The sequence below is a fragment of the Arachis hypogaea genome, chromosome 3 (genome assembly GCF_003086295.3).
Source record: "Arachis hypogaea cultivar Tifrunner chromosome 3, arahy.Tifrunner.gnm2.J5K5, whole genome shotgun sequence".
Lineage (NCBI taxonomy): Eukaryota > Viridiplantae > Streptophyta > Magnoliopsida > Fabales > Fabaceae > Arachis > Arachis hypogaea.
Genome location: NC_092038.1, coordinates 42,012,921 through 42,025,314, shown reverse-complemented (window position 1 = coordinate 42,025,314; position 12,394 = coordinate 42,012,921). Strand labels below are relative to the sequence as shown.

The 12,394-nt window shown below is 39.5% G+C and overlaps 2 non-coding genes across 2 annotated transcripts; both read right to left on the bottom strand.

The window, feature by feature from the left end:
* Positions 1-2,345: 2,345 nt before the first annotated feature.
* Positions 2,346-2,453, bottom strand: LOC112793831 (small nucleolar RNA R71). Its single transcript, XR_003198524.1, has one exon. It is a non-coding gene; the product is annotated as a small nucleolar RNA R71 (small nucleolar RNA).
* A 9,261-nt stretch (positions 2,454-11,714) lies between these two features.
* LOC112793672 (small nucleolar RNA R71) lies at positions 11,715-11,822 on the bottom strand. Its single transcript, XR_003198374.1, has one exon. It is a non-coding gene; the product is annotated as a small nucleolar RNA R71 (small nucleolar RNA).
* Between the last annotated feature and the right edge of the window lie 572 nt (positions 11,823-12,394).

The window sequence follows — 12,394 nt, the reverse complement described above, 5'->3', positions numbered from 1 at the left end:
CGGAAGGGAAGGCATCTTCATACGCTTATCTGAAGTTCCTACCAATGAATTACATAAGTATCTCTATCTTTATCTTTATGTTTTATGCGTTTATCACCATACCCATTTGAGTTTGCCTGACTGAGATTTACAAGGTGACCATAGCTTGCTTCATACCAACAATCTCTGTGGGATCGACCCTTACTCGCGTAAGGTTTATTACTTGGACGACCCAGTACACTTGCTGGTTAGTTGTGCAAAGTTGTGTTTATGCCATGGTGTTGAACACCAAGTTTATGGATTATTTGAGTTGTAGTGATCACAATTTCGTGCACCAAGTTTTTGGCGCCGTTGCCGGGGATTGTTGAGTTTGGACAACTGACGGTTCATCTTGTTGCTTAGATTAGGTATTTTTTTTTTCGGAATTCTTGAAGATGAATTCTAGTGTTTCAAGATGATTTGTTGAAATCTGGCTGGCTGTGAAGCCATGTCTAATTTCATTGGACCGAGGTTTCAACTTATCATCACAAGAGCTTGTTGATTTCTATCAATCTTGCTTTTGGAGCAGTGATCTGCTAAGGCTTGGCTGGCCATTGGCCATGTCTAGTGTTTTGGACCGAAGCTTTCTTTGAAAGCTTGGCTGGCTGTGAAGCCATGTCTAATTCCTGGACCGGAGTCTTAGGCTAAACATTGCATGATTCTTGGAATTCTCATTAAGAATTTTGATACCTTTTTCCACTTAATTTTCGAAAAAAGCACAAAAAAATTTACAAAATCATAAAATCCAAAAATATTTCTAGTTTGAGTTATGTGTCTCATTAGTGTCAGCAGTATACAAACTGCTAAGTTTGGTGTCTTGCATGCATTGTTATTTGATTTTAGTTGCATTTTGATTACTAAAAATCCAAAAATATTTTTAATTTGTGTCTTCTCAAGTCAATAATACAGAGAATTGAAGATTCAGAATATACTGCAGAGGAATTATACAGAAAAAGCTGGGCGTTCAAAACGCCCAGTGAAGAAGGACAGACTGGCGTTTAAACGCCAGCCAGGGTACCTGGTTGGGCGTTTAACGCCCAAAAAGGTAGTGTTTTGGGCGTTAAACGCCAGAATGTGCACCATTCTGGGCGTTTAACGCCAGGATGGCACAAGAGGGAAGATTCTGTTTTTCAATGCAATTTTTTTCAGGTTTTCAAAGTTTTTCAAAATCAAATCTTTTTCAAATCATATCTTTTCAATCAAATCTTTTTCAAAATCAATTTCTTTCCATTTTCAAAAATACTTGCTATCAATTAATGATTTGATTCAACATTTCAAGTATGTTGCCTTTTCTGTTGAGAAAGGTTTAATGTTTGAATCATATCTTTTCTTGATAGCCAAGTCATTAATTTTCAAAATCAAATCTTTTTAAAATGTTTTTCAAATCATATCTTCTCAATCACATTTTTTTTAACTAATCATATCTTCTTAACCCCATCTTTTTCAAAATAACTTTCAATCAAATCTTTTTGATTTCTAATTTCAAAATCTTTTTCAAAAATCACTTGATCTCTTTCCCACTCTTGGTTTTCGAAAATTAATTAGTGTTTTTCAAAATGTTTTCAAAATTTCTCACTTAATTTTCGAAAATTGCTTCCCTTCTTCTCACATCCTTCTATTTATGGACTAACACTATCCCTTAATGCAAAATTCGAACTCCATCTTCTTTGATAAAGTTCAAATTTTCTACTTCTGCCTTTCATTTTTCTTTTCCTCTGACACCTCAAGGAATCTCTATACTGTGACATAGAGGATCCCACATTTCTTGTTCTCTTCTCTTTCTTATGAGCAGGAGCAGAGACAAAGGCATTCTTGTTGAGGCTGACCCTGAACCTGAAAGGACCTTGAAGCGAAAGCTAAGAGAAGCTAAGGCACAATTCTCTGTAGAGGACCTAACCGAATTCTTCAAGGAAGAAGAACTCATGGCAGCCGAAAACAACAACAATGCCAACAATGCAAGGAAGGTGCTGGGTGACTTTACTGCACCTACTCCCGATTTCTATGGGAGAAGCATCTCTATCCCTGCCATTGGAGCAAACAACTTTGAGCTTAAGCCTCAATTAGTTTCTCTAATGCAACAGAATTGCAAGTTCCATGGACTTCCATTGGAAGATCCTCATCAGTTTTTAGCTGAATTCTTGCAAATCTGTGACACTGTCAAGACTAATGGGGTTGACCCTGAGGTCTACAGACTTATGCTATTCCCTTTTGCTGTAAGAGACAGAGCTAGAACATGGTTGGACTCTCAACCTAAAGAAAGCCTGGACTCTTGGGAAAAGCTAGTCAATGCCTTCTTGGCAAAGTTCTTTCCACCTCAAAAATTGAGTAAGCTTAGAGTGGAAGTCCAAACCTTCAGACAGAAGGAAGGAGAATCCCTCTATGAAGCTTGGGAAAGATACAAACAATTAATCAGAAAATGTCCATCTGATATGCTTTCTGAATGGAGCATCATAGGTATTTTCTATAATGGTCTCTCTGAACTATCCAAAATGTCTTTGGATAGCTCTGCTGGAGGCTCTCTTCATCTGAAGAAGACGCCTACAGAAGCTCAAGAGCTGATTGAAATGGTTGCAAATAACCAATTCATGTACACTTCTGAAAGGAATCCTGTGAACAATGGGACTAGTCAGAAGAAAGGAGTTCTTGAGATTGACACTCTGAATGCCATATTGGCTCAGAACAAAATATTGACTCAACAAGTCAATATGATTTCTCAAAGTCTGTCTGGAATGCAAAATGCACCAAGCAGTACTAAGGAAGCTTCATCTGAGGAAGAAGCTTATGATCCTGAGAACCCTTCAATGGAAGAGGTGAATTACATGGGAGAACCCTATGGAAACACCTATAATCCTTCATGGAGAAATCATCCAAATCTCTCATGGAAGGATCACAGAGACCTCAACAAGGTTTCAATAATAATAATGGTGGAAGAAACAGGTTTAGCAATAGCAAGCCTTTTCCATCATCTTCTCAGCAACAGACAGAGAATCCTAAGCAGAATACCTCTGACTTAGCAACCATGGTCTCTGATCTAATCAAAACCACTCAAAGTTTCATGACTGAAACAAGGTCCTCCATTAGAAATTTGGAGGCACAAGTGGGTCAGCTAAGCAAGAAAATTACTGAACTCCCTCCTAGTACTCTTCCAAGCAATACTGAAGAAAATCCAAAAGGAGAGTGCAAGGCCATCAATATGGCCAAATTTTGGGAGGGAGGAGAGGCAGTGAACGCCACTGAGGAAGACCTCAATGGACGTCCACTGGCCTCCAATGAATTTCCCAATGAGGAACCATGGGAATCTGAGGCTCAAAATGAGACCATAGAGATTCCGTTGGACTTACTTCTGCCATTCATGAGCTCTGATGAGTATTCTTCCTCTGAAGAGGATGAGTATGTCACTGAAGAGCAAGTTGCTAAATACCTTGGAGCAATCATGAAGTTGAATGACAAGTTATTTGGAAATGAGACTTGGGAGGATGAACCCCCTTTGCTCACCAAAGAACTGGATGACAGAAACTGCCTCAAAAGAGACTGGATCCTGGGAAGTTTTCAATATCTTGTACCATAGGCACCATGACCTTCAAGAAGGCCTTGTGTGACTTAGGGTCAAGTGTAAACCTCATGCCTCTCTCTGTAATGGAGAAGCTAGGGATCTTTGAGGTGCAAGCTGCAAAAATCTCACTAGAGATGGCAGACAATTCAAGAAAACAAGCCTATGGACTTGTAGAGGATGTTCTGGTAAAGGTTGAAGACCATTACATCCCTACTGATTTCATAGTCCTAGAGACTGGGAAGTGCATGGATGAATCCATCATCCTTAGCAGACCCTTCCTAGCCACAGCAAAGGCTGTGATTGATGTTGATAGAGGAGAGTTGATCATTCAAGTGAATGAAGAATCCGTGGTGTTTAAGGCTCAGGGGTATCCCTCTGTCATCATGGAGAGGAAGCATGAAGAGCTTCCCTCAAAACAGAGCCAAACAGAGCCCCCACAGTCAAACTCTAAGTTTGGTGTTGGGAGGCCACAACCAACTTCTAAGTTTGGTGTTGAACCCCCACATTCAAACTCTAAGTTTGGTGTTGGGAGGTTCCAACATAGCTCTGAGCATTTCTGAGGCTCCATGAGAGTCCTCTGTCAAGCTAATGACATTAAAGAAGCGCTTGTTGGGAGGCAACCCAATGTTTTATAATTAACTATTTTCTTTTGTTATTTTATGTTTTTTGTAGGTTGATGATCATGAGAAGTCACAAAATCAATGAAAAGAGCAAAAACAGAATGAAAAACAGGAAGAAAAACAGCACACCCTGGAGGACGCACCTACTGGCATTTAAACGCCAGTAAGGTTAGCAGATGGGCGTTTAACGCCCAGTCTGGCACCATTCTGGGCGTTTAACGCCAGAAAGGGGCACCAGACTGGCGTTAAACGCCAGAAAAGGGCAAGAAGCTGGCGTTAAACGCCAGAAATGGGCACCAGCCCGGCGTTTAACGCCAGAAATGGCTAAAAGTGCAATTTTGCTTGCCATTTGGTGCAGGGATGACTTTTCCTTGACACCTCAGGATCTGTGGACCCCACAGGATCTCCACCTACCCCACCACTCTCTCTCTTCTTCCCCCATTCACCAATCACCTCAACACCTCTTCCCCAAACACCCTTCACCTATCAACTCCCATCTTTCTCTTCACCACTCACATCCATCCTTCATAAAACCCCACCTACCCCACCATTCAAATTCAAACCACTTTCCCACCCAAACCCACCCTCACTTGGCCGAAAATCACCCTTCCCCTCTCCTATATAAACCCAAGTTCACTCCTTCATTTTCACACAACCTAAACACCACTTCTTCCCCTTTTTGGCCGAACCACAAAGCCATTCCCTTTCCCTTCATTTCTTCTTCTTCTACTCTCTTCTTTCTTCTTTTGCTCGAGGACGAGCAACAATTTTAAGTTTGGTGTGGTAAAAGCATTGCTTTTTGTTTTTCCATAACCATTTATGGCATCCAAGGCCGGAGAAACCTCTAGAAAGAGGAAAGGGAAGGCAAAAGCTTCCACCTCCGAGTCATGGGAGATGGAAAATTCATCTCAAGGGTGCATCAAGACCACTTCTATGAAGTTGTGGCCTTGAAGAAGGTGATCCCCGAGGTCCCTTTTTCACTCAAAAAGAGTGAATATCTGGAGATCCGACATGAGATCCGAAGAAGAGGTTGGGAAGTTCTTACCTACCCCATTCAACAAGTCGGAATCTTAATGGTTCAAGAGTTCTATGCCAATGCATGGATCACCAAGAATCATGATCAAAGTGTGAACCCGGATCCAAAGAATTGGCTTACTATGGTTCGGGGGAAATACTTGGATTTTAGTCCGGAAAGTGTAAGGTTGGCATTCAATTTGCCCATGATGCAAGGAGATGAATATCCTTACACTAGAAGGGTCAACTTTGATCAAAGGTTGGATCAAGTCCTCACAGTCATATGTGAAGAGGGCGCCCAATGGAAGAGAGATTCAAGAGGGAAGCCGGTTCAATTGAGAAGGCATGACCTCAAACCCGTGGCTAGAGGATGGTTGGAGTTTATTCAACGCTCAATCATTCCCACTAGCAACCGGTCCGAAGTTACCATAGACCGGGCTATCATGATTCATAGCATCATGATTGGAGAAGAAATAGAAGTTCATGCGGTTATAGCTCAAGAACTCTATAAGGTGGCGGACAAGTCCTCTACCTTGGCAAGGTTAGCCTTTTCTCATCTCATTTGTCACCTCTGTTATTCAGTTGGAGTTGACATAGAGGGAGATATCCCTATTGATGAGGACAAGCCCATCACTAAGAAGAGGATGGAGCACACAAGAGACCCCACTCATCATGAGATCCCTGAGATGCCTCAAGGGATGCACTTTCCTCCACAAAACTATTGGGAGCAACTAAACACCTCCCTAGGAGAATTGAGTTCCAACATGGGACAACTAAGGGTGGAGCACCAAGAACACTCCATCATCCTCCATGAAATTAGAGAAGATCAAAGAATCATGAGAGAGGAGCAACAAAGACAAGGAAGGGACATTGAGGAGCTCAAACACTCCATAGGATCTTCAAGAAGAAGAACAAGCCGCCATCACTAAGGTGGACCCGTTCTTTAATTTCCTTGTTCTTTAATTCCTGTTTTTCGAATTTTAGTGCTTATGTTTGTCTATGTTTGTGTCTTGTGATCATTAGTGTCTTAGTGTCTATGCCTTAAAGTTATGAATGTCCTATGAATCCATCACCTCTCTTAAATGAAAAAAAAATGTTCTTAATTGAAAAAGAGAAGAATTGCATGAATTTTGAATTTTATAACAGTTTAATTATTTTGATGTGGTGGCAATATTTTTGTTTTCCGAATGTATGCTTAAACAGTGCATATGTCTTTTGAATTTGTGGTTCATGAATGTTGGCTCTTGAAAGAATGATGAAAAAGGAGACATGTTACTGAGGATCTGAAAAATCATAAAAATGATTCTTGAAGCAAGAAAAAGCAATGAAAAAAAAAAGAGAAAATTTCGAAAAAAGAAAGAAAGAAAAAGAAAACGAAAAAAAAAGAGAGAAGAAAGAAAGAAATAAAGTTATGATCCAAGGCCAAACGAGTGTGCTTAAGAACCCTGGACACCTCTAATTGGGGATTATAGCAAAGCTGAGTCACAATCTGAAAAGGTTCACCCAATTATGTGTCTGTGGCATGTATGTATCCGGTGGTAATACTGGAAGACAGAGTGCTTTGGGCCACAGCCAAGACTCACTAAGTAGCTATGTTCAAGAATCATCATACTTTACTAGGAGAATCAATAACACTATCTGGATTCTAAGTTCCTAAAGAAGCCAATCATTCTGAATTTCAAAGGATAGAGTGAGATGCTAAAACTATTCAGAGGCAAAAAGCTAAAGGCCCCGCTCATCTAATTAATACTGATGTTCATAGATGTTTTTGGAATTCATTGCATATTCTATTCTTTTTATCTTATGTGATTTTCAGTTGCTTGAGGACAAGCAACAATTTAAGTTTGGTGTTGTGATGAGCGGATAATTTGTACGCTTTTTGGCATTGTTTTTAGTATGTTTTTGGTATGATCTAGTTAGTTTTTAGTATATTTTTATTAGTTTTTAGTTAAAATTCACTTTTCTGGACTTTACTATGAGTTTGTGTGTTTTTCTGTGATTTCAGGTATTTTCTGGCTGAAATTGAGGGACCTGAGCAAAAATCTGATTCAGAGACCAAAAAGGACTGCAGATGCTGTTGGACTCTGACCTCCCTGCACTCAAAGTGGATTTTCTGGAGCTACAGAAGCCCAATTGGCGCGCTCTTAACGGCGTTGGAAAGTAGACATCCTGGGCTTTCCAGCAATATATGATAGTCCATACTTTGCCCAAGATTTGATGGCCCAAACCGGCGTTCAAAGTCACCCTCAGGAATTCCAGCGTTAAACGTCGGAACTGGCACAAGAATGGGAGTTAAACGCCCAAACTGGCACCAAAGCTGGCGTTTAACTCCAAGAGGAGTCTCTACACGAAAAGGCTTCATTGCTCAGCCCAAGCACACACCAAGTGGGCCCGGAAGTGGATTTTTATGTCATTTACTCATCTTTGTACACCCTAGGCTACTAGTTTTCTATAAGTAGGACCTTTTACTATTGTATTTTCATCTTTGGACATCTAGTTCTTAGATCATATCTTGGTTCTTCTGGTTCCCTCTCTGGGACCGAAGCCAATGATCACTCTTGTTCTTATGTATTTTCAACGGTGGAGTTTCTACACACCATAGATTAAGGTGTGGAGCTCTGCTGTACCTCGAGTATTAATGCAATTACTATTGTTCTTCTATTCAATTCCGCTTGTTCTTGTTCTAAGATATCACTTGTTCTTTAACGTGATAAATGTGATGACCCGTGACACTCATCATCATTCTCACCTATGAACGTGTGACTGACAACCACCTCCGTTCTACCTTCGATTGGGTGAATATCTCTTGGATTCCTGATACACGATGCATGGTTGATCGCCTGACAACCGAGTGCTCGCCTGACAAACGAGCCAGCCATTCCGTGAGATCAGAGTCTTCGTGGTATAGGCTAGAACTGATGGCGGCATTCAAGAGAATCTGGAAGGTCTAACCTTGTCTGTGGTATTCTGAGTAGGATTCAATGATTGAATGACTGTGACGTGCTTCAAACTCCTGAGGGCGGAGCGTTAGTGACAGACGCAAAAGAATCACTGGATTCTATTCTGGCCTGATCGAGAACCGACAGATGGATAGCCGTGCCGTGACAGGGTGCGTTGAACATTTCCACTGAGAGGATGGGAGGTAGCCACTGACAACGGTGAAACCCTTGCTTAAGCTTGCCATGGAAAGGAGTAAGAAGTATTGGATGAAGACAGTAGGAAAGCAGAGAGACGGAAGGGAAGGCATCTTCATACGCTTATCTGAAGTTCCTACCAATGAATTACATAAGTATCTCTATCTTTATCTTTATGTTTTATGCGTTTATCACCATACCCATTTGAGTTTGCCTGACTGAGATTTACAAGGTGACCATAGCTTGCTTCATACCAACAATCTCTGTGGGATCGACCCTTACTCGCGTAAGGTTTATTACTTGGACGACCCAGTACACTTGCTGGTTAGTTGTGCGAAGTTGTGTTTATGCCATGGTGTTGAACACCAAGTTTATGGATTATTTGAGTTGTAGTGATCACAATTTCGTGCACCAATTTTCAACGGTGGAGTTTCTACACACCATAGATTAAGGTGTGGAGCTCTGCTGTTCCTCGAGTATTAATGCAATTACTATTGTTCTTCTATTCAATTCAAGCTTATTCTTGTTCTAAGATATTCACTCGCACTTCAACCTGATGAATGTGATAATCCATGACACTCATCATCATTCTCACCTATGAACGCGTGACTGACAACCACTTCTGTTCTACTTAAGATTGAGCGTGTATCTCTTGGACTCCTGGTCCACGACGCATGACTGCCTCACCTGACAACCGAGCCTTCCATTCCGTGAGACCAGAGTCTTCGTGGTATAAGCTAGAATTCATTGGCGGCCATTCCTGAGATTCGGAAAGTCTAAACCTTGTCTGTGGTATTCCGAGTAGGATTTGGAAAGGGATGACCGTGATGAGCTTCACACTCGCGAGTGTTGGGCGTAGTGACAGACGAAAAAGGATCACGTGATTCTATTCCAACATGATCGAGAACCGACAGATGATTAGCCGTGCGGTGACAGCGTATTTGGACCATTTTCACTGAGAGGACCGGAGGTAGCGATTGACGCCGGCGAAACCCGAACATACAGCTTCCCATGGAAAGGAGTATGAAGGATTGGATGAAGGTAGTAGGAAAGTAGAGATTCAAAAGGAGCAAAGCATCTCCATACACATATCTGAAATTCTCACTAATGAATTACATAAGTATCTCTATCTTTACTTTGTGTTTTATTTATCTTGTTAATTATTAAAACTCTATCACCTATTTGAATCCGCCTGACTGAGATTTACAAGGTGACCATAACTTGCTTCAAGCCGACAATCTCCATGGGATCGACCCTTACTCACGTTAGATATTACTTGGACGACCCAGTGCACTTGCTGGTTAGTTGTGCAGAGTTGTGATGAAGTGTGATTCAAGTTTAAGAGCACCAAGTCTATTGGCGCCATTGTGATGATCACAATTTCGTGCACCAAGTTTTTGGCGCCGTTACCGGGGATAGTTCGAGTTTGGACAACTGACGGTTCATTTTGTTGTTCAGATTAGGTAATTTTCTTTTTTTTCAACCTTTATTTTGTTTTCAAAACGTTTTTCAAAAATCTTTCAAAAAAAAATTTTCTTCTTTTTTTCGTTTTTCCAAATTTAATTTTCGAAAAATACAAAAAAATCATAAAATCATAAAAACCCAAAAATATTTGATGATTCTTGTTTGAATCCAGAGGCAAAATTTAAGTTTGGTGTTAATTGCATGATTTTAATTGTCTTGCAATTTTCGAAAAAACATGCATAATATTCTTGATGATCTTCAAGTTGTTCTTGATGAATTGCCTTGTTTGATCTTCATGATTTATTGATTTAAACTGCATGATGTTCTACATATATTCCTGCATTCATATGGCCCAAACATGAGAAAGTTCTAAGTTTCGTGTCCTCCAAGTTTTCTTTTATTGAAAACTAAGTTCTTGATGTTCATCTTGATCTTCGAGATTGTTCTTGGTGTTCATCTTGACATTCATAATGTTCTTACATATATCTTGTGTTTTGATCCAAGAATTATATGTTTTGACTCATTTTGTTGTTTTTCAAAATTAAAAATATATATTCTTAAATAAAGGATATAGAAAAATGAAAATCCAAGAACATAAAATAGAGGATTTACAGAGAAAAAGCAAGAAAAACTGGCGTTCAAACGCCAGCCAGAGTACCTAGTTGGGCATTTAAATGCCCAATAAGGAAGAAAAACTGGCATTTAAATGCCAGCCAGGGTACCTGGATGGGCATTTAAACGGCCAAACCATGCAGCAATTGGGCGTTAAACGCCCAAAACATGCAGCTCCTGGGCGTTTAACGCCAGGATGACACAAGGAGAGGAGTTTTGTTTTCAAATCAAATATTTTTCAAATCTTCATAATTTTTCAAATCAAATCTTTTTCTAATCAAATATTTTCATCATATATTTTTCAAAATCATATCTTTTCAAACATATCTTTTTCAAATCATATCTTCTTCAAAATCAATTTCAAAATCTTTTCTAACTTATCTTTTAAAAATTGATTTTCAAATCTTTTTCAACTAACTAATTGACTTTTTGTTTGTCTTACTATTTTTTATCTTTTTCAAAATCACCTAACCACTTTTCACTTTTAATTTTTGAAAAACATTAACCTTTTTTTCAAAATTCTTTTTTATTTAACTAATTGTTTTGAATTTTAATTAAAATTTTCAAAAATTCTTTCCCCCCTCTCTTATCTTTTTCTATTTAAATACTAACATTCCTCCTCCATTGTCAATTTGAACTCCATATCTCTCATTGTGTTCAAATTCTTCTTCTATTCTTGTTTTTCTCTGACACCTCAAGGAATCTCTATACTGTGACATAGAGGATTCTATATTTTTTTTATTTTCTTCTCTTTCATATGAGCAGGAACAAAGATAAAGACATACTTGTTGAAGCTGATCCTGAACCTGAAAGGACTCTGAAGAGGAAGCTAAGAGCAGCTAAAGTACAGAACTCTGAAGAGGAGCTCACTGAAATTTTTGAAAAGGAGGCAGCAAAAGAAACGATTATAGCTGAATCAAACAACAATGCAAGGAAGATGCTTGGTGATTTTACTACACTAACTTCCAACTTCTATGGAAGAAGCATCTCAATCCCTGCCATAGAAGCAAACAATTTTGAGCTAAAGCCTCAATTAGTTTCTCTACTACTACAGAACTGCAAGTTTCATGGACTTCCATCAGAAGATCCTTATCAGTTTTTAATTGAGTTCTTGTAGATCTGTGATATTGTTAAGACCAATGGAGTTGATCTTGAAGTCTACAAGCTTATGCTATTCCCTTTGCTGTAAGAGACAGAGCTAGAACATGGTTGGACTCACAACCTAGAGATAGCTTAGACTCTTGGGATAAGCTGGTCACGGCTTTCTTAGCCAAGTTCTTTCCTCCTCAAAAGCTGAGCAAGCTTAGAGTGGACATTCAGACCTTCAGACAAAAAGATGGTGAGTCCTTCTATGAAGCTTGGGAAAGATACAAGTAACTGACCAAAAAGTGTCCTTCTGACATGCTTTCAGAATGGACTACATTAGATATATTCTATGATGGTCTGTCTGAATTTTTCAAGATGTCACTGGACCACTCTGCAGGTGGATCCATTCACCTAAAGAAAATACTTGCAGAAGCTTAGGAACTTATTGAAATGGTTGCAAATAACCAGTTCATGTATACCTCTGAGAGGAATCCTGTGAATAATGGGATGCCTCAAAAGAGAGAAGTTCTTGAAATTGATGTTCTGAATGCCATACTGGCTCAGAACAAAATATTGACCCAATAAGTCAATATGATCTCTCAGAGTCTGAATGGATTGCAAAATGCATCCAACAGTACTAAAGAAGCATCTTCTGAAGAAGAAACTTATGATCCTGAGAATCCTGCAATGGAAGAGGTGAATTACATGGGTGAAGCCTTTGGCAACACCTATAATCCTTCATGGAAAAATCATCCAAATTTTTCACGGAAAGATCAACAGAAGCAAGGCTTCAATAATAAAAATGGTGGAAGAAACATGTTTAGCAATAGCAAACCTTTTCCATCATCATTTCAGCAACAGACAGAGCATTCTGAGCAGAATTCTTCTAGGTT